Below are 25,952 nucleotides of genomic sequence, written 5' to 3'. Positions count from 1 at the left end.
TAAGTTGGGTACAACGGTATTAGAAGAAAAGATTATTAATTCTGTGAACAGTACAAAAAGTGTTCTGTCCAACCATGGAATGTGACAATCAATGATAATCCGGTTTAACAGGCACTGTAGCTACAAAGAACAGTTACAAAAACAAATATATTAACTCTAGAAGCGCTGCACATTTCCTGCATCTAGAAGAATGCGCAATTACTAACTGTTTCTTCATTGTACTTTTAACCTTTAATATGTAAAGTATATGGACACCTCCCGAGCTTTTTTTTTTACACATATTTTTGAAATTTCCTTTTCAGTTTCCTAGAACATCCTTAGACTTTTGACTTGTATAACATCTGTGTTGTACTAACAATTGCTGGCTATAGAATGAGTTATCGAAGAACTTGTCAGTCAGCTTGTTCTGATGGGATGGTACACAAATTGGCTGAGAGGAGTTTCAGATAGCAGTTACAAACTCCTTATCAAAAGGAGCTGACTGATTCTCAGTTAACTCTTTCAACAGCTAGCAATGTGCAGGGAAACTAAGAGACCTTAAAAGAATTTTAATGAAACCCAATTGCAAGCTAGTTTTTAGCCCAATAAGTATGCATTTTAAATAGTATTTTTCAGACTATAAGACGCACCGGACTATAAGACGCACCCAGGTTTTAGAGGTGGAAAATAGGGAAAAAAATATTTGAAGCAAAAAAGGTGGTAAAATATTTAATAACATAGACATACAATTATATGTGTTGTTATTATATATAATAGTATGTTATTATGTTGGAAGCTGCGGGTAGAAGATGGAGCTGCGGGACCAGTGTGGTGTCTGTAAACTCAAGTACTATATGAAGATGTTGGAGGGTGAGTATAAGAATGGGGGCACAGGGCTTATATTTAAAGCACCACTCCAGCACTGAAAAATAACACTGGAGTGCTGCTTTGAGATCCCATTGGGAGAACTATAACTCCCAGCATGTCCTGCAGATCCTATGGCATGCTGGGAGTTATAGTTCACCACAGGAGTGGCAGAGTGCTTTATTGTGTGTTGTAGTGACTAACCTTTTACTTGTGGCAGCCAGCCAGCTGTGGTGAGGTAAAATGTTGGAGCCTCCCATCCCATGACACCACAGAGCGCTCCCTCTTGTTGCCTCTCCACAGCACAGGAGTAAGCTTGCAGATTGTAGTGTGCTGTCTGCAGGACCTGTGATGACATCAGAAGAGGGAGGGCTCTGTGCTGCCATATGATGCTCCAGCCCGCCCTCTTCATGACATCACACAGGTCCTTGTGCTGGAGCACTCAGCATCCAGCCCAGCCCCGGCAGGCAGGTATGCAGCGATCTTGTCCCCTCTGGTCCCTGCTGCTGCCTCCTCCACGAGACACAGATCTCCCTAGCTGCTGCTGGAATCCAGCGCTGGGGAAACCATGTGTGTCCCTGTGAAGGAGTATTCATTTGCTGCTCCTGGCTCACAGCTCAGCTGACAGGTGGGCGGGGAAGCAGCTAATGAATATTCACTGCACTTTAATGATCGGGACCATGTGGTTTCCCCAGAGCTGATTCCTGAAGCCTGGCAGGGACATTTTTCTGCCTCCTGTCTCCCAGTGCAATCCCACTTGCTGCTGCCCCCTCCCCACATTACATCCCTACCATAAGACGCACCCACACTTTCCTCCCAAATTTGGAGGGAAAAAAGTGCGTCTTATGGTCAGAAAAATACGGTAACTAAACCTGCAGATCGGTGGAGGTTAAAGGTGTTGTCAGGGTTTCAGCTACGAATTTGCAGTCCATCTGTGACTGCAGACTTGTGAATCCTCACATCGCGCACATTGAGGATTCTCCAGCTTGGGAGAACGGCGGTCATGTGACCACAAGTATGCCATATCCATACTCCCAGCCACATTCTGTCTAAACTTTTTCTGGCCTTGCTCAATACACTTGCATTGAGTGAGGCTGCACCCATCTAGTGGAAATGTGGTTGGAAATATGCATATCTCATACTTGCAGTCACATGACCACTGCTCTTGGTACCGGCACTGGCGAATCCTCGCAGTGCACGCTGATGTCAGGATTCACAAGTCTGCAGTCACATAGATTGACTTCAGATTTGTAGCTTAAAGGGGTTGTCCACTACTAGGACAACCCCTTCTTAAACTAAATGTTTAGCCCCTATAAAATAAAACCTATATTCCTTTCCTGTGATTACGCCGTTCCCATGATTTTGGCACTCGCTCTACCTGGGGCTGTCATGTGGTGTTGTGACGCCGACGCCCAATCAGCGCTGTTGTCACTCTACACCTTTTGGATAAACTGAACATGAAGCAGAAATCCGGGATCAAGTGCAGCCCTGGCTTCCTCTTCATGTTCAGTTTGTCCGAAGGTGGAGACAGCAACGTCCGCACTGATTCAGCGTCAAGTGTTACGACACCTCATCACAGCCCCGCGGAGAATGAGTGCAGCACGGAAGGTGAGTATAGACTTTATTATTTTATTGCGGCCAAACATTTAGTTTATAAATACATTTTATATTTACACGTTTCAAGTCTGCTTTCAAATTTTTATACATTGAAAAGAGTATACCGAAAGTATTGTAAAAAAATGTAATGAAGTGGGCTGGCAAAGAAAATAAAACTGTGGTAAATGGTGGCCATGATCTCCTCTGTAGCATTTGTCTGAAATAAAAACGCAAATTGATTCTTAATTATTATGAAATTTCGCTATCTCCAGTAGCAGAATACAAAAAAAAAGTGAAAATTAAAAAACAGTGGCATCCTGCTGAAATTTGAGTATCAATTTTTGGCACAATTGGAGGCATGTCAAAATTATAAAAAGATTTTTCCTTGATTCTGGTACAGGAGATATAGGCACTTATATATTGAAAATCTGCGCATAAGCATGGTTTGCTTGACCAATTGATTCTGGAGACATCTTGGCCACCAATTTGAAAAAAAAAATGGTTTTGAGAAACGCATTAAAGTTTTTCGTACTGATTACACAGACACATTTACTTATAATCAATCAGCTATTCCAGGACCATACAGTAGAGTGATTCTTCCTCCTGCTCCTAAAATTCCTGCAGAGCTGTTTGTTTTTTTTGCATTGAGATCTGTCATCTCGGAGTCAGATGAACACTGCACCAAGCTACTTAAACGAGCCTCATCCCGAGTGTGCGCATACGTCTCCGCTTGCTGTCCAATAGTCATTCCCATCACATTCATTAATTTAAGAATTGGCATAAATCCCTCATTAAAGATACTTATTGCTAAAACCGTAGCTATGGTCACAATCTTTGCACCGAATGAAGATGTTTTGGAGAAAAAGTCGAGATAAGTGAGTTGAGTGATTCGTTATTTTGCGTCTCTGCTCCAACACAACGTTCCAGCAAATCCTCATCCTATTAGTTACTCCAAAAGCTAAGAAAGCATACCAGCGCAAAAGGCAGATGGAATGCTCCATTGTGAGCCGTGAGGTCCAAGCAACGAGCGTGCGCTGGGGAGCGCTCCCTATAAGGTGTTGTATCTCTTTTAATATTTTGCAAATCGAGCTAAATTGTTTTGCAGATATATTCCCCACACTAAATACATGAAAAATATGAAATAAAAAGATTTTTCCAATCCGCTAGACTAGAAGAAATTGAGTAGAAACTAGAATTTATTACTGTGATGTAGTTTTCAGAAACCACCTATGTGGGATGACTTTCCAAGAATGGCTCAATGTACAGGTATAGTTTGTATAACACCAACACCGCCATGTGTGAATAAAGGATAATATTGAAGGAAAGAATTCTCAAATTCATGTTACTGATTAATTTGTTTTCTATTTTTTAGTTTCAATAGATTTTTATTTTCTCAAATAAAATTTAACAGCAATTTTCCCTCGCAGGGGATCATTGTTCAATTGTAAATCATGTAACATAAGAACGTGAGTCGTATAAAAGGAACGACTAAACTTATATAAAGTAAACATTTAAAACAGTAAGACATAGACAAAGAAGGAAAACACATAGGGATGGGGGGGGATTAAATAGCCATTGAGCATTATGCAACAGGAATGATTGTAAATAGAATTAGAACCATCACAAGAATAATAACAAGGTCTGCTCTAGGTTATTATTAACATCCAATTCCATCCAGGGACGCCAAGTCTGGTAGAAAATATCCCATGTATCATTTCTTGTGGCCTGAATACGTTCATAAAGAAGTATGGTGTTCATTTTGTCCATGACCGACATCATTGAGAGCGAAGGAGTCTTCCATCTTGACGCAATGTGTAGCTTTGCTGCCATGCAGAGCTGGGCAACCAAATTGTGAAACTTATTAGAAAAGCCCGGCACCTTAGTCCCCAGAAGAAACACCGTAGGGTTTAATAGAACTCTCCCACCGAACATTCTCTCCACCACGGACCGCACCTCTCTCCACAGTGTCGAAACCACCGGGCATCCCCACCAGATATGCTCTAGGTCGCCCCGCGCTCCACATCCCCGAAAACAACGGTCCGATGTGCTAGGGTATATGGCGTGTAATTTACTTGGAACTAGGTAGGTTCTGTGCAAAAGCTTAATAGATGTCTCAATTAACGAAGTTTGACAACTTCCCTTGGTAAGTGTAGTACAACTCCTACACCAATCCTCTAAGGACATTGATACATTCAGATCTGTTTCCCACTGCTCCATGAATGTTAATTTTTCATCACCCTGGGTGTCATTTAAGGATGAGTAAATGAGAGAAATGGTTCCTCCTCCCAAGGGATCTACCATACATCTTTGTTCATACCCAGCAGGGCGCGGAGGGACCCTATACTGCATGATCTGGTTAGCGAAATGGAATATTTGACACATGCGTAATGCCTCTCTTGCTGGTGGGGTAAATTTTTGAGTGAATTCTTGTCGGGTAAGTAATGTGTGGAAAGGGGTGCAAAGCTGCCTCAAGGTGAAAATGCCATTGGAGATCCACCACGAGAAAGGGCAGGGGTCCAGCCCCGGCAGAAAGTCCGGATTATGGAAGAGGTGCATCAACAGGGAGGATTTAGATTGGAGATTATGCTTAAACCTCTCTTTTCGCCAAATGATTAAGGAATGGAAGGTGAATGGTGCTGTTGTGTATACCCTTTGGGAGTTTCTGCTTAGACCAAAAAAGGCCTGGGAGGGAGAAGGGCGCCAATAAGGAGGATTCTAAACCAATCCACCTAGGTTGGGTGTCTTTATCAGCACAAGATGAAGTTAACTGGGCTAGTTGGGCTGATTTGTAATACAACATAAAATTGGGTAAAGACAATCCACCCAACCTCCTGTGTCTAAATAGGGTCTTTTGTCTGATCCGGGGTCTTTTTCCCAGCCAAAGGAATTTTGAGATCATGGTATGGATCTCATGTAATGTCTTAGACGGTATCGGGATAGGTAGGGACCGGAAGAGGTATAAAAATTTTGGGAGGGAGACCATTTTGATGGCATGCAACCTACCAAGCCAAGAAAGTGTCATGGAGGACCATCTGGTAAGATCTGATTGCAAACTCTGTATTAACGGGGGATAGTTCCATTTAAATAAGGACGACTTGTGTGGGGTCAAGTTTACTCCCAGATAGGTTAGGTAATGATCTTTTTTAGTGAATTTAAATTGGGAAACTGTTATTCTGCATTTCTCTTGGGGTATTGATGAAGAGGGCCTCTGACTTATCTATGTTAATTTTAAGGCCTGAAATCATCTCAAAATCATGTAGGACTGCAAATAGATTCGGAAGTGTAACAGTTGGGTTGGTGAGCGTCAGAAGTAAATCATCCGCAAAAAGACTTGTCTTATACTGCTCACCCAGGTCTCGTGGCCCATGTATATTGGGGTTGACTCGAATTGCCTCCGCCAGGGGCTCCATAGCTAGAGCAAACAGAGCAGGAGACAGCGGGCAACCTTGTCTCGTGCCTCGTTGTATGTTGATGGGAGTAGGCTTGTTAGAGGGCAATTTTAAATAGGCCGTAGGGTTATCGTATAATAACGTAAGGCTTGATATAATATTGGATGGAATGCCGAATTTTGCCAAGACTTCGAATAAGTAGGGCCAGGAGATTGAGTCGAAGGCCTTCTCTATATCGTGAGCCAGCACCAAAAGGGACTGTTTGAGGTGGTTAGCTGAGTGTATGAGCTTGAGGTTTCGTCTAATATTATCTGGGCCTTGCCTTTTGGGTATAAATCCTACCTGATCACGATGAACCAGCGCAGGTAGAATGGCGTTAAGCCTGGCAGTAATGATGGACGTGAAAATTTTAAGGTCTACATTCAATAGGGAGATGGGTCTGTAATTTTTGGGGTACAAATGATCTTTCTTTGGTTTGGGGATGATTGTCACATGGGCTGTGTAGAATTCAGACAGCATTTGTTTCCCATTTAGTAGAGCATTACAATATTTTTGAATGTGTGATGTAAGTATGTCCCCGAATTTTTTATAATAGATCGCAGTAAGGCCATCAGGCCCGGGAGCTTTATTTTTTTTGAGGTTTTTAATCGCTAGTGTTACCTCCTCTGCAGTAATAGGTGTCTGAAGGGAGGCAGGTGTCTGAAGGGAGGCAGCTGCCAAGGTAGATACTTTAGGGAGAGTCAATCTTTCTAGGAAAGAATGGAGACGCCGCGGAGGGGGGGTTGGGGGGCAGTATATAGCGTTTGGTAGTATTTATGAAATGTATTATAAATTACCTCTGGGTGGGCCGTAGTATGACCAGACGAGTCCCTGATGGAGGGAATATTATTTAGAAGCTCCCTTTTCCTGAGCATACGGGCCAGCATGCTGCTGGGCTTGTTGGCATGCCTGTAGAAAGATGACTTAATCCATGTCAATGCTTTTTCAGTTCTGTTTGTTAATAGTGCATTTAATTGTAATTTAACATCATGGATCTGTTTTATTAAGTAAAGTGACGTGTTAGTTTGGTTTGCCTGCTCCAACCTAGAAAGTTTGTTTTCTAATTGTGACTGTTGTTCTGATCTTTGTTTCTTTTTAGTAGAGGCAATTTTAATTAAAGATCCGGTTATGAATTTTTTGTGCGCCACCCACACCGAGCCAGGTGAAACTTCTCCAGTGTCATTGGTTTCAAAATAGATATTCATTTTTAATGTTTGTTAAAATGGTAGGGTCCGTAAGCAGTGATTCATTCAACCTCCATTTGAAAAGTCTAGAGGTTACAATGTCAAATTTGAACATTGATAGGACAACGTCATGGTCTGACCATGATGAAGGAATATGTCGGGAAAAAAGGATAGAGGGGAGGGTTGCAGTATGTTTTCTAATTTTTGTCAAATGTAGAACCCTTCTTTACATCACATATTATCCTGCACTGTTGTTCCTGTGCATAGATGGATATAAAGCTGGGTAAATTTAAGAATAAGTTTGCATTTCTTGCAAAAAACAGATGTTTGTGCAGTATGAATCTTAATATTCCTTTGGGATCATTATTACCCAAGATGTGCTGATAAAACTGAGGTAAATGTGTTGTGAATTTGGATTCTGGGCTCCCCCGGTGGCCGCTTGTGGAATTGGACTTGTCATCCTCTTTCCTGTTTCACCTGATTCCATCAGTAGTGGGTGTCGCTATTTAAGCTCATTTCTCTGGTGGTTTCTTGCCGGTCAACAATGTTATCTGATGCCTCTCAGTGCTTGTTCCTGCTTCTAGACTACTACTAGATAAGTTGGACTTTTGTCCATGTTTTGTTTTGCCTATTTGTTCCAGTTCACAGCTGAAGTTTTGTTACTGTGTCTGGAAAGCTCTCGTTGATCAGGGATTGCTACTCTGGCGTTATGAGTTAATGCCAGAGTTTAAGGTAATCTCTGGATGGTGTTTTGTTAGTGTTTTTCTGCTGACCATGAAAGTATACTATCTGTCTTCTGCTATCTAGTAAGCGGACCTCAAATTTGCTAAGACTAATTTCCTGCTGCGTTTGTTGTTTCATCTGAACTCACCGTCATTATATGTGGGGGGCTACTGTCTTCTTTGGAATATTTCTCTAGAGGTGAGCCAGGTCTTATATTTCCCTCTGCTAGCTATTTAGGTCTTAGGCCAGAGCTGGGCATCTAGCGATAAATAGGAAATGCTACCTGGCTATTTCTAGTTGCGCGGCAGGCTTAGTTCATGGTCAGTATAGTTCCATCTTCCGAGAGCTTGTCCCTCTATAGGCTTGCTATGATCTCTGCCTGCAGAGATCATGACATAAATGTGTTTGTGAATTTTACTTGGTGATTCCATTTAAAGACATAAACCGCATCTACAACAGTAGACTGGCCATCTTCACAGCTTAGGAAGATAGACTGGCATGAAGTCAGCCATATTTATATTGTAATACTTTTGTACTTGGTTATTGGAATTGTTTGAGCAGTGTCCATCATCACCAGTATTGAGTTTCCTTTTGGAAATAAGATTGTGTGATTGAGTTCCTTCCTAGCCTGTCATGTGCCCTCTTTGGAAATTAGACTCTTGGACAGGATTAGTAAGAAGTGATAAAGTGGCATTCGTACTCTTCCCATTTTGTCTGTAGCATCTCTTAAAGGGAGGGTGCCGTGATTTTAGTTTTTGTATTAATAATTATTGATTATACAATCAATTATTTTTAATACAAAAGTAAATGTACCTCTTTCATACTTTTTGATTTATTCACTTTTACATTCACCACTGGAGGCTGCCATTTTCATTAGTGTGGGTGTAAGTGCCTGGGCACGACACTTGCACACCTCACTTACGTCAGCCATGTACATAGGAGCCAACGGTCGGGCTCCGACCGCATCTCCTGCTCTCAGCTGTGACTTGGCCACGCCCACTGAGCTGCCGCATCACAGCTGTGAGAGGAGATCGCGGCCATTTTGTTTATTTCCCTCTGCCATCGCACACACAGCTCAGTGCGTGCGATGGCAGAAGCTGCTGCCGAGGGTCCAGGGTAAGTATCTGCAGCGAGGAGCTGTGATTGCAGCCTGTACTTAGTATTACATTACAGGCTGCAATCACTGCCGACCTGTTCAGAGCACAGCAGGGAGATCGTCGCACTGCTCTGCCCTGAACATGACTCAGCACTTCCTGGTAGAGGAAAGAAGGTAAGTACAGCGTTTTTATTTTCTTATGCATCTACCACTGCTACCAGCCCCTATATACCACCTAGCACTGCCTGCCTGCCTCTGTATACAACTGCCTGCCTCTGTATACCACTGCTGCCTGCCTCTGTATACCACTGCCTGCCTGCCTCTGTATACCACTGCCTGCCTGCCTCTGTATACCACTGCTGCCTGCCTCTGTATACCACTGCCAGCCTGCCTCTGTATACCACTGTCTGCCTGCCTCTGTATACCACTGCCTGCCTGCCTCTGTATACCACTGCTGCCTGCCTCTGTATACCACTGCTGCCTGCCTCTGTATACCACTGCTGCCTGCCTCTGTATACCACTGCCAGCCTGCCTCTGTATACCACTGTCTGCCTGCCTCTGTATACCACTGTCTGCCTGCCTCTGTATACCACTGCCAGCCTGCCTCTGTATACCACTGCCACCCTGCCTCTGTATACCACTGTCTGCCTGCCTCTGTATACCACTGCCTGCCTGCCTCTGTATACCACTGCCTGCCTCTGTATACAACTGCCTGCCTCTGTATACCACTGCTGCCTGCCTCTGTATACCACTGCCTGCCTCTGTATACCACTGCCTGCCTCTGTATACCACTGCTGCCTGCCTCTGTATACCACTGCCTGCCTGCCTCTGTATACCACTGCCTGCCTCTGTATACCACTGCCTGCCTGCGTATACCACTGCCTGCCTGCGTATACCACTGCCTGCCTGCGTATACCACTGCCTTAGATACACGGCTCCGCAGTCGGTATCACAGGACAGGATTAGATACACGGCTCAGCTGTCGGTATCACACAGGACAGGATTAGATACACAGCTCAGCAGTCAGTATCACACAGGATAGGATTAGATACACGGCTCAGCTGTCGGTATCACACAGGCCAGGATTAGATACACGGCTCAGCAGTCAGTATCTAATCCTCTCCCCCCCGCGTGTCTTTCCTCAATGTGGTTTATTATTTTTGTTGTGGGAGATGAGGGAGTCGAGGATTATGCATTCGGTATGGATTAAAAAAGATTAATAAAGGACTTTATTGAGGCCGAGTCTTTATTTACAATACAACTATAGGATTAGTAATGGATGGGTGCCTTATAGACGCCTCTCCATTACTAAGCCGTGGGCTTGATGTCACCGGACAATATGAACCCCACTTGCTACCGCTACAGGGCAAGTGGAAATTGCCAGGCAAAGCGCCAGAAAAGGCGCATGTAAAAGGCGGCTGAGAGCTGATGTTTTTAGCCTGGGGGGGGGACAGTATCCATGGCCCCTTCCTAGGCTATTAATGTCAGCCCGCAGCTGTCTGCATAATATTTGATGGTTATTAATTATAGGGGGCCCCACGTCTTTTTTTGGGGGGTGTCCCCCATTTTAATAGCCAGTAAAGGCTATAAGTACAGTTGCGAGCGTGTGAGTGTGAGCACACCCTCCCACCCACAGACCAGTACACTGCTCCCCTGAAATACTGTGCTCCTGTCACCCTGCTCCTTCCACCATACGTCTCTCACCTCCCTAGAGCAGCACAATACCATATGGATCACGTATAATGCCGCTATATATATTTGTCACATAATACTCCCATAAAGACCACACATTATGCCGGGATATTATAATATATATATAATATCACACATTATGCCGCCAAGTATTGTGTGATCTATGTGACGGTATTATATGAGATCTATATGGCAATATTATGTTTGATCAGTGTTGTGGAATGATGTAAAAACTATATGACGGTGGTATATGAGAACTATATTGTGGGATTATGTGTGATCTATGTGGAAGTACTAGGTGAGAATTATATGGCGGTATTTGTGATCTATATGGTGGTATGTGAGAACTGTATGACAGTATTGTGTGATCTATTTGATAGTATTGTGCGTGATGTATATGGCGGTATTATGTGTGATCTATATGGTGGCATTATGTGAGAACACTATGGCGGTATTATGTGAGAACTCTATGGCAGTATTATCTTCAGAAAGCGGACCATTATAGGGTGGTTCTGGCTGAACACCTGCACGTGGGTCTGGGGTAATAGAGGGGGCAGCATGACCTCCAGTTAGGTGCAGTCAGGGCTGGTGATGCAGCTGAAGAGAGGGGTCTCATTTTTATCGTTACTATATGGCTACATTTCCTTCCCAGCATCACCCCGGACTGCGCCTGACGTCTCGCTTTCACACATCGCCAGGACAGGATGGAGAAGACAGGATCTGAGGAGGGGAATGGGGTCTTTGCATGCAAAGTCTGGATCAGAACAGGCCATCAATCCGCAGAAATGTTTCCTGGATTTCTGTGGAGCAGACGGTCCATCCATGTGTATAAAAGACAGCACTCTATGTACAATCCCTGGCTGCTCCGCGCACTGAACAGGGGGCCCCTCCATAGACCAACACACTGCTCTCCTGAAATACTCTGTGCTGCTGTCACCCTGCTCCTCCACCATATATCTCCCTCTGTGACCCCCATAGACCAGCACACTGCTCTCCTGAAATACTCTGTGCTGCTGTCACCCTGCTCCTCCACCATATGTCTCCCAGAATCCTTGCTGCCTGCCATCCTCGGTGACTGTCTACTTGTCAGTATAAGGCTGCAGTCACACTATCAGTATTTGGTCAGTATTTTACCTCAGTATTTGTAAGCCAAAACCAGGAGTGGGTAATAAATACAGAAGTAGTGACGTGTTTCTATTATACTTTTCCTCTAATTGTTCCACTCCTGGTTTTGGCTACAAATACTGATGTAAAATACTGACCAAATACTGATAGTGTGACTGCAGCCTTACTCTGCAGTCACCAACAAAATGGCTGCTCACTGGGTTCCTGAATATCATCCTCTCTTATCCCTTAGCAAACACCCAGAAGGGGAGGAGAGGAGACATCACATGTCAGCAGACTCCGCCCATAATTACTGCAGTGCTGTAATGTGAGCTAGTTGTACACTAGGTTTTTCTGAAATTTCAGCAGCTGCTCCCCCTAGTGTTTAAAAGTGGAAATTCCAAAACTTTTCAAATTATTTTTCATATTTAATATATAAATTATAAACAAATGAAAATATTTTTTAAGAAAATGTAAACATTAATTCTTTACATTTTTACAATTGCTGTAAAAAAAAAATTTTTTATGGCACCTTCCCTTTAAATTTACGTAATGTCAGACTTGCAAATCCTCCAATTTCACTGGAGACTTGAACTTGTAGAGTGGAACATTACTGAAGTAACCTCATCTGGACAATCCCATTCCATATGCCTCTATTGTGATATGGAAATCTTGAGAGTCCCCTCCTTGATAGTTTTAACCATTGGGCAGGCTGTAGAGCCAATAAGGGTATGCTGTTTTTTTTTCAGTAGTATTTGGAGTGAAAACTCCAATCCAATTCTCCAATCAAAACTCGTGATGTTTGAACTCCACATATTTTTTTGGAGGATCTTCGCTCCAAAAGCTAAAAAATTCTGTGTGAATATACTGTGTCAGAGTCTTCGCTTCCACATACTACGTAGGCACTCATTCATTTTATCTGTTGATGGCCTATATGGGTTTAATGGATTGGCAATCTAAGAAAGGGCTGAAATAGGAAGATAAAATTATCTTTCCTAACATTGTAATGAAGTTTTCTGTAACTGAGCAGTGTCCTTCCTTTTTTTTTTTAAATAACTATCTATGTGCATCTTGAGAATACCTGAAATACTTTTATGAATATCTGATTCCGGAAAAAAAGCATGACAACAAATGTGATGGTTTTACACGTTTTAACTTGCTCGGTTGCATTTTTAGAATAAACTATGGCATTTGGCTCCTATGTGCTGAGGTATCTAGTAGATAGGAATGCGTCTTTGACTTTTCTAGTGGATAATGAATTAAACATTTCTTTGAAGGTGAGCCGGAGTTCGCATTCACCTGTGCGTAATACATTAATTTTGTTCTTAAACGTTACATTAAGGTGGTTCTCCAAGAATGAGGTTAACCCCTTTCCAACATCAGGCGTAATAGTACACCGATGTCAGCCTCCCTCCCTTTCATGTGGGCTCTGGCTCTGAGCCCACATGTTTTCTGGCCCATGTCAGCTGTTTTGAACAGCTGACATGTGCCTCTAACAGCCATGGGTGGAATCGCGATCCACCCGCAGCTGTTAACTAATTAAATGCCGCTGTCAATCTCTGACAGCGGCATTTCGCGCACGCTTCCGGCAAGTACGGTACGTCAAAAATCCCGCTCATCGGTGAATATAGTGTATGCATAGTGTATGTGTGTGTGTTGTGTGTATGTGTAAAATATATATATATATATATATATATATATATATATATATATATATATATATATATATATATATATTAACCCAATCGCTAAATGGCGAAAGAGGAAAAAAAGTAAAAATGCCAGATTGAGGCTATGTACACACTTTGCGGATTGTATGCTTTTTTCGTCCCGAAATCGCGGCAAAAACGCATACACAACACAGCCCATTGAATTCAATGGGATTCCGCAATGCTGTGCTAATGCGTATTTTTCCGTGGCGGAATCACATCGCGGAAAAATACGCAGCATGCTCATTCTTTGCACACATAGGAATGCATTGATCCGCTCACTTCCCGCATGGGGCTATGCTCACCATGCGCAAAGTAAGTGGATCAACTGCGGATGGTACCCAGGGTGGAGGAGAGGAGATTCTCCTCCATGCCCTGGGAACCATATACCTGTGTAAAAAAAAAAAAAAAAAAAAAAAAAAATTCTCACCTTCCGGCGGCCCCCGCAGCCTTCCCACTTCTCGCGATGCTCCCGTTCCCAGTGATGCTTTGCGACAACTACTCATCTGAGTCATTGTCGCGAGGCATCACTGGGAACGGGAGCATTGCGAGGAGCGGGAAGGCTGCGGGGGCCTCTGGAAGGTAAGAATATCACGATTTTTTAAATTATTTTTAACATATCTTTTTACTATTGATGCTGCATAGGCAGCATCAATAGTAAAAAGTTGGTCACACTTGTCAAACACAATGTTTGACAAGTGTGACCAAACTGTCAATCAGTTTTCCAAACGCTAGCACTAGTGTTTAGCGGGAATACGCATGCCAATTCTGCATGCGTTATTCCCGCTGCAGGGAGTTGCAGAATTGCTGCGGAAATTTCCGCTGCAATTTTGCAACGTGTGCACATAGCCTTAAGGTTTTTTTAGACGCCGCCACATTGCATTGAATAACGGGTGATCAAAATATTGTATCTGCACCAAAATAGTGTCATTAAAAACGTCAGCTCGGCATGCAAAAAATAAGCCCCCACCCAACCTGAAATCACGAATAAAAAAAAACCTATACATGTTTGGTGACTATGAACTTGTAATGATCTGGAGAATCATAATGGCAGGTCATTTTTAGCATTTAGTGAACATGGAAAAAAAAAAACTGTGTGATTGCACTTTTGTTTTGCAATTTCACCGCACTTGGATTTTTTTCCCATTTTCCAGTAGACGATATATTTTAAAACCAATGGTATCCTTCAAAAGTACAACTCATCCCACAAAAAACAAGCCCTCACATGGCCATTTTGACCAAAAAATAAAAAAGTTATGGCTCTTGAAAAAATGCAAAACCAAAAATACCTCTGGTCGTTAAGGGGTCACAATGCCATCCCTAATGTAATTCAAACAGCAGTCAATGCTAATCACATATTAATGTGGGCTGCGGACTCAAGACATACAGCTCCCCGAGAGCTGCGACTCAACTGACAAGAGCTGTGTCACACATGCCTCAGACGGCGAACAGGAGCAAGGCTGTTATATGTGAAGAAATAGCCCTCTTTATGCTCAGCAAGGAGGCAATATCTCCTGCTTCATCCTCCGCAATGTTTACTTGTTTTCCAGTCGGGTGCAGTCAGTCTCTGCACTGCTCTAAAGCTGTCAGACTGTCTTAGGAGAATGAAACTGGAGATCTACTCACCGAGTGCAACATTGGTTAAAACATATTTCTTCACCTATTGCAGCCAAGCCTCCATCTGCTGACGGAGTATGCATGATATAGCTCTTGTCAGTCGCGGTACCAGTCTCCAGAGCTTCATATCTTCAGTCTGGTGACTAGGACAGGCTGCAGTTTGAATTATATCAGAGACTCCATTTTATCTAGTTCTAAGAGAACCTCTTTAAGGGCGCAGTCAGATGGCCGTATAAATCGGAGCCAGATCTGAACTCAGTGCACGGACTGGCCGGCTGCTCTCCCGATACTATTGTGACATCTGCAAAGCAGTACATGAAGCTGTCACGCTTAGGGTTGGATAGCCGCTGGCCAGTCCGTGCTCCGTATATGGCAATCTGACTGCACACTTGCTAAATGCCAGTCATGTATTTAGATGGATTTAGGTAACGCTGACTGTTTCCCTTCACCGTATTCTAGAAAAATGGATTATGATTGGGCCACAGTAGGAAATGCACACCTTTTTGTTCCTCAAAAGCTCGTCTAATTGCTTCCTTTGGTGATAAACTTGAAGTTTACTTATCTACAGTTGCTGACATTCTGATTATGAACAGTTTGACTTCAGGCTCTTTTTTTTCAGTTTGTTCTAAATTTTTTGTAGTTATTAGTGTGGCGCCCCTAGGGGTATTTGCCACAAAAATAGTTATTGACACCAAATACAAATATTAAAATAGCAAGACTGCACTACCATTTCCGGCCAGAATGGGGAGCTCCAGAGACTCCCCTTGATCTATTCTGGTCTGAGAAAAGGACTGGCAGTTGGGTTGAGGAGCTGAAAGTGAGAGGTCGTATAACTGAACTCCTAACAGCCCTATGACGGATTATAGGCCCGTAATAGCCATAGTAGGAAAAGAGGAATAGAGAAAAAGGACATTGTGAGAACCGGGTAGCAATAATTTCTACCCAAAATAGGTGCAGAGACGGATACCGGATCCGTGGCTATATTCGTTATATATAATACAGCAACCGGAAGAAAGTGAGGTGATATCAGCTTCACCAGGGTAAGACGCAGCAACAGACACAGAGTTCAGCGGTACTCCCAGAGGGGGTAAGCCGACAAAAAAAGGACTCGGGTTGTCCGTCGAACCAGAGCATAGAAGAGACAGATTGGGTCGGCAGCCAGTTCACATACAGCAGCAGGGCCATACAGAAACTGCGCATAATAAGAGGTGGAAATCCTGACAGGATCAAAGTAATTCAGAGTTCTTAAACAGACTCCGGTGACAGTATTGGTTGCAAATCCCTTTTTGTTGAAGTAAACTGGTTAAACGTTTCAGCGCCTCAGTCTTTCATTTGGACAATAGCCATCGATCCAGGATCGGGGTCATCACAGCCGAGAGGACCTGCTGCTGATCAAGTAAGTGTCTGTTCCTTCATGATATCCCTTACATTGTGCATCGCCTGAGGCCACAGCACCGGGTCAAGCCACTAGTGACATCCCCCTCAAGAGACGGACCTCATTGATCTGGTGCTGGGTACCTCGGTCTCCCGGGCGTCACATTAGGTTATGCTGTGTTGTAAAAATTTGTAAAGCTGTTCACTATAATAATTAGAAATCAGTATTTGCTATTCTTTTATTCTTTGATTTTTCAGTTTCATATTAGGCATGGTCTGGCACAGATGTGTACTTTACAGCTGAACCTTTGCTTATGTTTAAAAGGTTGATAAACTGAAAACCTATGAAAAAATCCATGAATTCCAAGTTCCTGTTAACAATTATGGATCTGAACAATATGTTCCTGCACAGGTACAGCTGAAAATTACTGTAAGTAATCCTAGAAGAAAAAACTAGTTCACATGGAACCCATCATTTATAAAATCTTTGTTGGTGAGCCAGTACATGCTGAAATTATAGTGTTAGAAAATGTTGGACCCTTTTAGACACCACTCACAAATTTTAGGTGGTTTGGGAGGTTCTTTATTTGATGTCAGTGTAGTTTAATACATGTTGGTTTTTTTCACTTATCTTATTGGTTAAAATGTGACCATATTTTCTTTAAATTTATATACCATAATCCAAAATCTTTAACAATAAGAAATTAAGTTTTTTCCTGTTGAAATGTACAGACTCTGGACACATTGTCGACTTCATAAAAAAAAAAAAATCACTAAATTGGTTGAGATCCAGCTGCTTAATCAGAGTTCGGCATTTATTAGATCTATCAGTATGTTAATGTTTTAAAGTAGAAAAAAATCAAAACAAAGGTCTGTTCATTGAGGTACTGTAGGTTTGTATTATGGGAAACAATGTGTTTTCAAGTTTCTACATTAAAGGCTCCTGAGTCATTATAAAATTACTATTTAGTCTGCCTCTCTTTGGATCTCTCCTTTTTGGATGCCGCCCTCCAGACAAAGAGCAAATTGCCCAATCTATTAAGTAGTGTTGAAAGTATTGTCCTTGCTTATATTATGAGCACGTTGATATACTGAAGTTAGCATTAAGCTACCGTAGAGATCCAAGTGTATAATTGATGGTTGACTTGTCCATTGTAAGAAATGTGTGCACACAGGCTTTGCTAGCTTCATGGAGTCTACAGCATGAAATTGTTTGAACAGTATTCGAACAATAGAAAACACACCTTAAATGATTTTCACAAGTTTTCTCTTAAGTGTTCTTTCTTGTTAGAATATTAGGGGCTATTTTCAAGACAGGAGTGTATTTTATGGGATATGACCCAAAAGCGTTTTTAATTTAAGCAAAGAATGCTGGTTTCTTTTATTCTAGCGATCTGAGAAAAGGGTTTGAATTAAATAGTAGAGTTTCTCCCAAAAGAAAATCTTAGAATAATAATAGTAATAATTTTATTTATATAGCGCCAACATATTCCGCAGCGCTTTACAACTTATAGAGGGGACTTGTACAGACAATAGACATTACAGCATAACAGAAATCACAGTTCAAAACAGATACCAGGAGGAATGAGGGCCCTGCTCGCAAGCTTACAAACTATGAGGAAAAGGGGAGACACGAGAGGTGGATGGTAACAATTGCTTTAGTTATTTGGACCAGCCATAGTGTAAGGCTCGGGTGTTCATGTAAAGCTGCATGAACCAGTTAACAGCCTAAGTATGTAGCAGTACAGACACAGAGGCTATTGACTGCATAGAGTGTATGAGAACATGATGCGAGGAACCTCATTATGTTTTTTTTTTTTTTTTTTTTTAATTAGGCCGCACAGGGGATAGTTAGGTTAATGCGTTGAGGCGGTAGGCCAGCCTGAACAAATGCGTTTTTAGGGCACACTTAAAACTCTGGGGATTGGGGATTAATCGTATTAACCTAGGTAGTGCATTCCAAAGAATCGGCGCAGCACGTGTAAAGTCTTGGAGACGGGAATGGGAGGTTCTGATTATTGAGGATGCTAACCTGAGGTCATCAGCGGAGCGGAGGGCACGGGTAGGGTGGTAGACTGAGACCAGAGAGGAGATGTAGGGTGGTGCTGAGCCATGGAGTGCTTTGTGGATGAGGGTAGTAGTTTTGTACTGGATTCTGGAGTGGATGGGTAGCCAGTGTAATGACTGGCACAAGGTAGAGGCATCGGTGTAACGGTTGGTGAGGAATATGATCCTGGCAGCAGCATTCAGGACAGATTGGAGCGGGGAGAGTTTGGCAAGAGGGAGACCGATTAGTAGAGAGTTACAGTAGTCCAGACGAGAATGAATAAGTGAGACAGTAAGAGTTAGAATATTTTAATTTTATAATTTCTTCATTTGAAGTTCAAAAATAAATACATTTTTTACCATTTTAGAATTGGAAGCTGGTTTTGTCCTTTTCCATGTTATTATTAATGAATCTTGAACATTTATTCTAAGTGCAAAATTGCGAGCTGGTTAGTGCCAAGTTGAGTCTGCCCTGAAAACTGTACGGTCTATAAAAGAGCCTTGCACAATCTACACATTTTTTTTTTCTACCCTTTTGCTTTCTTAATAGACATTGTCTCAGAACAGTAAAGCCAGAAATGTATTTTTAAAATACAAAATATATCCTTGTATATAGTGTAACTACAAACAGGCTACACGCGTTGACATATCACAGTATGTCCTGTGCACTGGTGCCATGGTATGAACTAAGGAGACTAGTCTCTTCTCATTTGGTGCATACACTGCTCCTTAATGTCTACTCATCATACTTACTCATATAAACAGATGTTTGCAGTACAATACATCTGGACCAACTAGTAGCCAAAAACATTGATCATACTACATTCGAAATGCGATACATTGAGAACACATGAAATTCTAAGGAACAAATCCATGACATGCTGACATCTAAACTGCCTTGCCAACTCAATCACTGGAGCAGAGGTGGGCTTCATACTTTTTAATGTTATGGGAATTGTTAGCTCAAGTTCCTTGTCGCTAATGTCTTTATACAGCTCCACACAATCTCGGAGTTGTGTGGATCTACAAGACTTTACATATTGAAATCTACAGAGATGTACAGTACTTAACATACGTGGCTTCTGACCAATCTCTTTCACTTCAAAATATTTTTTGCGCCTGTCTTATACATGGTGCTTTTGTGCTACCTATTTATACTCCATTCACCTGCACTCAAAGCTATTTACAAAGTACTATTTAAAATACAGTCCTAGACGAATGTAACACAGTTGAACTTTACTTATTGTGTCACTGTAAGTGCAGTCCTGCTCATTATTTTGTTTACTGTCACTTTAAGGGCTCTCGCATGTCGGTGTGTCCCGTACATGTGGTGACTATTTTCACACTGTTTTCACGGACCGTGTGTCCATAGGCAAAATATTCCAACATGCTCGTTTTTTAATAGCACGGGCTGCAAAATGTCCAGCACACGTGCACACTGACACACAGATGACAACTATATTACCTCTCTTACCATCGCCACAGTGCAAGTGGGAAGAGACGGGAAAAGCACCAGAATTGGTGCATCTAATAGATGACCCTATTCTGGTTGGCTGCAGGCTGCTATTTTTTGACTCTGGAGGCCAATGTCAACGGACCCTTACCAGCCCCCAGCTGTCTGCTTTAGCAAGGCTGGTTGTCACCGTGTTTTTTTAATTTTTTAAATTATTTAAATAATTTAAAAAAAAAAAAAACAGCTTGGGGACCCCTCTTTTCTTGATAACCAGCCTTGCTGAAGCTGACAGCTGAGGGTTGCAGCTGTCAGTTTTGCCTGGCTGGTTATCAAAAAACAGGGGAACCCACGCCGGGTTATTTATTTATAGTGCTGGCAGCGGCTGATGAATGCACAACAGTCGTGCCTACTCTCGCTGTTATGAGCTGAATACAACTCTCAACATCTTCCCCTGCTAGCGCTGATTGCAATGTGAGCAGGGGAGAATGATGCAAGTGGCCTTCAGCAACCAGTGCAGGTAACAGCGCGAACAGTACCACTGCTTCCAAGGCATCCAGTACGTGTGCTACTGATGCGGCACACGGTTCCCACAAGTATACCACATGTATTACACATACGGACACTGATATCTACGGTACTGGTTTTTCGGTACCAGAATTATCAGGATGTGTGAAAGAGCCCTAAGGGTACCGTCTCACTATACGATTTACCAAGGATCACGACCTGCGATACGACCTGGCCGTGATCGTTGGTAAGTCGTTGTGTGGTCGCTGGGGAGCTGTCACACAGACCGCTCTCCAGCGACCAACGATGCCGAGGTTCGCTTGTAACCAGGGTAAACATCGGGTTACTAAGCGCAGGGCCGCGCTTAGTAACCCGATGTTTACCGTGGTTACCAGCGTAAAAGTTAAAAAAAACAAAAAAACAAAAAAAAAAACGTACATACTCACCATCTGATGTCCGTCAGGTCCCTTGCCGTCTGCTTCCTGCGCTGACTGAGTGCCGCCATACAGTGAGAGCAGAGTGCAGCGGTGACGTCACCGCTGTGCTGTGCTCTCACTTTCCGGCCGGCAGTCAGTCAGAGCGGGAAGCAGACGGCAAGGGACCTGACGGACATCAGATGGTGAGTATGTACGGTTTGTTTTTTTTTCCTTTTACGCTGGTAACCACGGTAAACATCGGGTTACTAAGCGCGGCCCTGCGCTTAGTAACCCGATGTTTAACCTGGTTACCAGCGAACGCATCGCTGCATCGCTGTCACACACAACGATCCAGCGATGACAGCGGGAGATCCAGCGACGAAAGAAAGTTTCAAACGATCTGCTACGACGTACGATTCTCAGCAGGGTCCCTGATCGCTGCTGCGTGTCAGACACTGCGAGATCGTAACTATATCGCTAGAACGTCACGAATCGTGCCGTCGTAGCGATGAAAATGCCACTGTGTGACGGTACCCTTAAAGTACCGTCACATTAAGCGACGCTGCAGCGATAGCGACAGCGATGTCGATCGCTGCAGCGTCGCTGTTTGATCGCCGGAGAGCTGTCACACAGACCGCTCTCCAGCGACCAACGATGCCGAGGTCCCCGGGTAACCAGGGTAAGCATCGGGTTGCTAAGCGCAGGGCCGCGCTTAGTAACCCGATGTTTACCCTGGTTACCAGCGTAAAAGTTAAAAAAACAAACAGCACATACTCACCAGCGCGTCCCCCAGCCTCTGCTTCCTGACACTGACTGAGCTCCGGCCCTAACAGCACAGCGGTGACGTCACCGCTGTGCTTTCACTTTCAGTTTAGGGCCGGCGCTCAGTCAGTGTCAGGAAGCAGAGGCTGGGGGACGCGCTGGTGAGTATGTGCTGTTTGTTTTTTTAACTTTTACGCTGGTAACCAGGGTAAACATCGGGTTACTAAGCGCGGCCCTGCGCTTAGTAACCCGATGTTTACCCTGGTTACCAGTGTAAAATATCGCTGGTATCCTTGCTTTTGCTGTCAAACACGGCGATACACGGCGACCTAGCGACCAAATAAAGTGCAGACCTTCTAGCAGCGACCAGCAATTTCACAGCGGGATCCAGATCGCTGCTGTGTGTCAAATACAGCGATATCGCTATCCAGGTCGCTGCAACGTCACGGATCGCTGGCGATATCGCCTAGTGTGACGGTACCTTTAGAGGCGCTATACTCTAAATGGTTTCAACACTCTTCACAATCACACATTGACAGTATCTTAGTGGTTTAAGAACACAGAATGTGGCACAGCTGCTCATTGTTTTTGAAAAAAAATCAATCAAATGTACTAGTGAATGTCTGACCACTTATCACTGGTCCCTGTAAGATTCTCAGGGGCCACACCCAGGATAGTATTGATTGTCACAGCCACAACCTTTAAGTTACCTGCCACTGGATATGGAGAGGTCATTCTGCACACCTTACAGGTTCTGTCCTCTAAAGCCATATTTTTTTTCTATCCTAATTTACTTTGACTTGGGGACTTGTTCCTCTCGCCACAACCTTTCACGCAATGGTCCCAATTTACCTCTTATTGGATGGTTCTAGGGTCACTGAACCTAAAGAACCACTCTGAAGAGCTTCACTTCTCTTTATCCAGATTCTTCAACCATCTGCACTTCTCTTTATCCAGATACTTTTTCTCGATCACTACTTCTTTATTCTGATCTTCTCGAATCCGCTCCTCTTCTCATTATCCAGGCCCTCTTTAACCAGCTGCACTTTTCTTTATTCAGATCCTCTTTGACCAGCTCTACTTCTCTTTATAAAGACCCTCTTTAACCAGCTGCACTTTTCTTTATTCAGATCCTCTTTGACCAGCTCTACTTCTCTTTATAAAGACCCTCTTTGACCAGCTCCACTTTTCTTTATTCAGATCCTCTTTGACCAGCTCCACCTTTCTTTATTTAGATCCTCTTTGACCAGCTCCACTTTTCTTTATTCAGACCCTCTTTAACCGGCTCTACTTCTCTTTATTCAGATCCTCTTTAATGTGATCCTGTCAATTATATTTTTTTCTATGTGTAATTTAATTATATATTTTTAATCTTCCTGTGTGCATGAAAAACTACAAAAAGATTACAAATTTTTTAGAGAAGTAAATAGACCAGAACATACATGAAACTGGTCGTTTTTTTTGTTGTTAAATCTTTAAATCAGAACCTTATATTTCCAATCTGTTCGGTCACATTGCTCAACTGAAAAGAATTTCAGCATGTGATCTACTGAGCCAGCCATAGGATTTATTTCTAGTCAGTTATACAGATTTTCAGGATTTAGTAGAAAAACCATTAACTGTTCTAAGGAATAATATGGCCATGTTTACACGTTCCTGATTTCCCTGCTGTTTTTCTGCACTAAAAACCGCAGCTCTTGGCAGAAAACGCAGGTGCGGTTTTTGGTGCGTTTTTAGTGCGTTTTTTATGCAGTTTTCTCTGCAGATTGTCTGTGTTTGACACAAATAAAGCTTTAACTGCAGTGGGGAAAAAAAAAAATGATGTCATTTCCTTGTCCAACCCTTTTCTTCTTCCATCCTCCATTTTGGGACTAAACACCAAAATGAGTGGACGTGTTTTGAATGACAGCGCTCCGCAGAGTGCTGAGCGTAGGCCAGATCACAGCCCGCGGATCCAGCTCTATCCAGCTATTTAAGTGCCACGTATTTAAGGCTACGTTCACATTTGCGTTGTGCGCCGCAGCGTCGGCGACGCAACGCACAACGCAAACAAAAACGCAGCAAAACGCATGCACAACGCTGCGTTTTGCGACGCATGCGTCCTTTTTTTGGTTGATTTTGGACGCAGCAAAAATGCAACTTGCTGCGTCCTCTGCGCCCGGACGCGTGCGCCGCAGTGACGCATGCGTCGCAAAACGCAAGTGCAACGCATGTCCATGCGCCCCCATGTTAAATATAGGGGCGCATGACGCATGCGGCGCCCGAAGCTGCGGCGCCGACCGCAAATGTGAACGTAGACTTAGTGCCACGTATCACGTATTTCAGTGCCACGTATTAAAGTGCCACGTATCACGTATTTCAGTGCCACGTATTTCAGTGCCACGTGTTTCAGTGCAACGTATTTAAGTGCCACGTATCACGTATTCCAGTGCCACGTATTTCAGTGCCACGTATTTCAGTGCCACGTATCACGTATTTCAGTGCCACGTATCACGTATTTCAGTGCCACGTATTTCAGTGCCACGTATTTAAGTGCAACGTATTTAAGTGCCACGTATCACGTATTTCAGTGCCACGTATTTCAGTGCCACGTATTTCAGTGCCACATATCACGTATTTAAGTGCCACGTATTTCAGTTGCACGTATTTTTGCTATTGTAAGGTGGCATTAATCCCGGTTAATAATGGAGAGGCGTCAATAAGACGGCTATCCATTATTAATGCTATTAAAATGATCAAAAAAAATATAGGGGGACCCCCCCCCAAAAAAAAAATATATTTTTAGGCCAGAAAGGCTAGGCAGACTGCTGCGGGCAAATATTTGTGGCCTGGGAAGGGGTTAAAATACCCATGGCTGTTCCCAGGCCATGAATATGAAGCCCACAGCTGTCTGCGTAGCCTTTCTGGCTCAGAAATAAAGGGAGAGCCCCCCCCAAAAAAAGTGTTGGGGTCCCCCTATATTTTTAGGCCAGAAAGGCTACGCAGACAGCCGTGGGCTTATATTCATAGCCTAGGAAAGGGGCCATGGATATTTGCCCCCCCCTGGCTACAAATATAAGCCCGCAGCCGCCCCAGAAAAGGTGCATCAAAATGATGTGCCAATTCCGGCACTTAGCCCCTCTCTTCCCACTCCCTGTAGCGGTGGGATATGGGGTAATGAGGGGTTAATGCCACCTTGCTATTGTAAGGTGGCATTAAGCCCGGTTAATAATGGAGAGGCGTCAATAAGACGCCTATCCATTATTAATCCAATGAAAGGGTTAAAAAAAAAACCACAAACACTAGAAAAAAATTATTTTAATGAAATAAAGACACCCACTTTTTGACCATATTTTATTGTACGCTCAATCCGTCCTGAAGACCCTCGACCTGAAAAAGACGCAAAATAAAAAAACAAATTTATACTCCCTGGCCCTGTCAGCAGAAATCCATAGAGGGTCCCACGAAGATCTTCCATGGAGAACAGACACATCCAGAGATATGTCTGCTCTCCACGGCTGCAGCAACACACTGACAGGAGCCATAGTTCCTGTCGGTGTGTCACTGCGCATGCGCGAGCGAGTTTACCGGCGGTCATTGACCCCGGCACTCTCGCTTAACGGCAGTGCTGCGTGGGAAAGTTCAACGCAGCTGTACTGCCGTTAACCGAGACGCCGGAGCCATTGAACTCCGGAGCAGTACGCGATACACTGCTAGGAGCTTCGGCGTGGGACACTCGTTTTATGGATTCTGCGGACAGGGAGTATGAATTTGATTTTTTATTTTGGGATTTTTTTCTAGGGGATCGAGGGCTTCGCCTACCAGTGTGCTGTTGGTGAGTATATACTCTGTGTTATATGTTGTATGTACTGTGTGTCATGTATGTGTATTGTGTGTGTTTTGTGTAACTTTACAACTGTGCTAAGTCGCCGGACACAGGGACAACTCTCCCATCCTAATACCGGATGGGAGTAGTAGTCCCATACGGCGACTTAGCACAATGGTGGCACTAGCGTCGCGTGGACACACACACACACACACACACACACACACACACACACACACACACACACACACACACACACACACACACACACACACACACACACACACACACACACACACACACACACACACACACATATATATATATATATATATATATATATATATATATACACACACACACACACACACACACACACACACACACACACACACACACACACACACACACACACACACATACCAAATCTATCAAACGGCCGACATCGATCCCCATGCGACGGTATGCCTCCATGTCTCTTCGGGATACAGGAACACACTCCGCCCACGCACTTCCGCCCGCTTCCCCGCACTTCCTGCTGCAGCAGTTTCTCCACCCATAACCGCAATAAAACCCGCAGATATATTTTTGATCTGCGGG

General features: G+C 43.4%; 1 protein-coding gene and 1 long non-coding RNA gene across 2 annotated transcripts in view; one reads left to right on the top strand and one right to left on the bottom strand.

Annotated features, from left to right (window-relative positions):
• SLC16A2 (solute carrier family 16 member 2) overlaps positions 1-25,952 on the top strand; it is a 205,410-nt gene that overhangs the window by 68,296 nt on the left and 111,162 nt on the right. The window lies entirely within an intron of this gene.
• LOC143805557 (uncharacterized) overlaps positions 1-25,952 on the bottom strand; it is a 102,924-nt gene that overhangs the window by 1,257 nt on the left and 75,715 nt on the right. The gene's annotated exons all lie outside the window — the stretch shown is intronic.

The sequence above is a fragment of the Ranitomeya variabilis genome, chromosome 2, assembly GCF_051348905.1.
Source record: "Ranitomeya variabilis isolate aRanVar5 chromosome 2, aRanVar5.hap1, whole genome shotgun sequence".
In the NCBI taxonomy this organism is placed as follows: Eukaryota; Metazoa; Chordata; class Amphibia; order Anura; family Dendrobatidae; genus Ranitomeya; species Ranitomeya variabilis.
This window is presented reverse-complemented; position numbering and strand designations above follow the sequence as displayed.